The sequence below is a fragment of the Triticum aestivum genome, chromosome 1A, assembly GCF_018294505.1.
Source record: "Triticum aestivum cultivar Chinese Spring chromosome 1A, IWGSC CS RefSeq v2.1, whole genome shotgun sequence".
Classification (NCBI taxonomy): Eukaryota; Viridiplantae; Streptophyta; class Magnoliopsida; order Poales; family Poaceae; genus Triticum; species Triticum aestivum.
In genome coordinates, this window is record NC_057794.1 from 55,068,265 (window position 1) to 55,072,022 (window position 3,758).

Here is a 3,758-nt window from a genome sequence, read left to right on the forward strand (position 1 = left end):
TTGATCTGTTTTTTTAGGGATATCACCACTTTATTTATTCACAACCATACATAAGTTGGGATACAAGCAAAATCAGGGAGCTGTAAGAGCCACAGGTGGCGTCCTGCCGCAAGAGATAAATAGGCTCTAGCTAAGGTATGAGCTTCTCTATTCGATTCCCTAGGCTCGAAAATAACTGTAGCTGCTTGAAATAAGTTTTTGATATGACTAATTGTCATGGCACTTGGGCCTTTGTACGCCTCCTTTAGGTGGTTCACTACCGGCTTGCAGTCTGTTGCAACCGGAATCTTCTGAATATGCAAGTCTAGGGCCGAAGATAGAACTTCGTTCGATCCGGTTCTCTTTTGGCGCAAACGCCATGTCAGCCAGGCCTTTGCCAGGCCTCCTGGCCCAGCAAAAAAACAGTCCAGAATTATTAGTTTATCAATCGACATATTATCTTATCTTGTCTGATTTCTCATGAAGGCTTGAGGAGTAGTATCAGTTACTTCATAGGAGCATTTCCCGTTGAGCTAGTCCTGCTGTGTTTTTTTTGGGAAAAAAATACATTAGGACGTCAATGCGCCCAAACGTTCGGTCTGGGAGGTCCTCAGACCAAACGAAAGGTTTGACACAAGGAACTCCCAGCAAGAGCGAGTTCGTTCGAAATGTTTCTTTCAACCATAACATAAGTTGGCATACAAGTAAAATCAGGGGGTTGTAAGAGCCACAGGTGGCGTCCCACTGCAAGAGATAAACAGGCTGTAGCTAAGTTATGAGCTTCTCTATTCGACTCCCTAGACTCGAACTGAACTGTAGCTGCTTCAAATCTACTCAACAAGTTTTTGATATCACTAATGATCATGGCACTTGGACCTTTGTATTCTTTCAGGTGGTTCACTACTGGCTTGCAGTCTGTGGCAACCTGAATCTTTTGAATATGCAAGTCTAGGGCCAAAGATAGAACTTCGTTCGATCTGGTTCTCTCGCGAATGCCATGTCGGCCAGGCCTTTGCCAGGCCCAGCAAAAAAAACAGTTCGGAATTATTAGTTTATATACAAAATAATAGAAAAATCTCAATGAAATGGGCCTCCTCAACAGAAAAGGTTTGTGCTTGTGCAAAAAAAAAGTCCAACACCAAACAAATATTAAGCAACAAAGTGGAAATCCACCCAACAGGTTTGATTAAAAATATGCATATACATAAAAAATGCCATAACTTTAAAACACACATCAATTTGTTTCCCATCATCGCAAACTTGCACACTTTTTTTTTGTAAAATGATGGATTTTTTCTTAAAAAAGTGTCGCTTTTGTAAATGATGGAAAAGTGATGTATAATCACCATGCTGCATACAAACCAATTCCCATGATGCATCAACTAAATTTCAAAAATGGGTTCAAAAGTAAGTGAATATTTGTCATGAGAAAGGATTAAATTTGTCGTTTTCCATTAGCTAAATTTGCCATGGTCAATTACTAAATTTGTCATGGCAAAATTAGTTGTTCTTTGTCATGCTATGAAAAAGTACCATGGTCCAAAAAAGGAAAAATAAAAATGTTGTGATAGTTAACAAAAAAGATAGTATGGATTAGTTAGTAAAATTGTCATGGTTCATGAAAAGTACAATTTCCCATAAGAGATGAAAGTAAAAATGTTGTGTTTCATAAAGTAAATGTACCATGGTGCATAAAGGCAAAACTTCCCGTGAAGCGATGAAAAGTAAAATTTACCATGGATGTAAAGTTGATTTGCCATGGCAAGTAAATAGTAAAGTTGACATGTATGTTAAAATGTAAATTTGCCTCTAATATGAAGGTAAATATGTCATGGAAAATTAAAAAGATAAATTTGCCATGGCACATATGAATAAAATTTGACATGGTCAGTACAATAAGTTTGCCATGGTCAAATGTAATAAAATTGACATGTGATCTTTTATGAAACTATGGTCAATAAAAGTGAATTTGCCATGGTCATTGCAATAAAATTGCCATCATCAATGCCAAAAAAAGCATGTAAAAAATAGTTTGTTGAACATATAGTACTAGAAAATACAAAAATGAACATGGCAAGAACAGGGGAAAATATGCCATGACGGCAAGAACCGACACTTGCTCCTGCTAAACGTTGTACGCCAGCAAAAAGTCAGTTTGCACGGTAGCGGTACCAGGCAAAGATCTCGTTGTTCACTGGATCCGAGCCATGGACAACTAGTATTCCCTACAAATTGAATACTAGACATAATACAACTATGCCCCCCCCCTCCCCCACCGTTTGTCCTTGATATGGCAGAGATGACAGCATTGTGACAACGCCCACTCTCTCAGTTCTCTCACATATAAATCTATCCTTTTATTTTATCTTGACTAAATTAAATCGTCAATATCATTTGAACTATAAGTTTGTGTGAAATAATTTATATATTTGAACTCCTGGCACCAAGACATTTATAACTAGACAAATATTGGATACATTTCAAGCACGTTTAATTTTCAACGTTTTACATTTCATATGTTGAACAATCCTATTTTACTAGAAAAATTGTGAAACAAACCTTTTTCACTAGAAATATGTGAAACCAACCCATTTCACTAGAAATCTGTTTAACCCAACTATATTTCAAATACTTGAAAACACACAATGTGAAATTGAAATAGATGTGAAAATTTGTGAAATGAACCTTTTTCACTAGAAATATGTTAAACAAATTCATTGCACTGGAAATCTATTTAACCTAATTATATTTTAGATGTGTGAGAAACCCTGTTTCGCGGACATTAAAAATGTGAAATTGAAATAGATGTGACATTTAAATGTATCACACAGAATGTAATTGTAATGCAGGTTCTGAAATTGTGAAATAGTAACCACACAAAGTGAAATTACAATGTATCATTGTGAAACTGATTATTTTTCAATGTGGATTAGATTTTTGAAAATGTGCAATTGAAAGAGATATGATTTTTATGATTTTTTTTACAAATGTGTAACGGTTTATTTCAAAAGAGTGAAATATGTTATTTCAACACTATGTAATAGAAATAGATGTGATTTTCATGAAACAAGCTAGAAGAAACTGAAATGTAGGTTCTAAATTGTGTAAAAGAGTAACTACAAAAAGTGAAATGTAAATGTATTATTGTGAAACTGATTATTTGGAAGTGTGTAACAGTTTATTTCAAGAGAGTGAAATATCTTTTTTTAAATGTACAGTTGAAATAGACGTATTTTTTATGGAACAAGCCAGTGAAAGTGAAATATATGTTTTGAATTGTGAAATAGTAACTATAAAAAGTGAAATTGTATGTATCATTGTGAAATTGGTTATATTCAAAATGTGAAATATGCGTTTGAATTTAAACATGATTGAAAAATATCAAAGATTGATCTCATTTCAAAGGTTTTGACGCAAGGAGTTTAAATATGAAAAAATTTCAAAAAGTAATATATGGTTTAAATTATATGGATGTTTTAAAATGGTCAAAGTGAAAGAAATGATTGAATTTATTGTGTGTGTGTGGGGGGGGGGGGGGGTGTAAAGTACAGTCATGGGACAACTGCTGAAATACCAATATTCTTTAAACATGAAGAAAAATTATACAACATAGGAAGAGAATATATGATGTTAGATGGCACTGGCTAATTGGCTAGAGGGTTACCGGTACTGCGCCGCCACTGAGTCGTCGTCCTCGGCAACGGCTGCATCCAAGACAGTGGTATTCGAGCTTCGCTACTCGGCTAATTGCCACTACCAAGAATCTGAATTTGATGTAC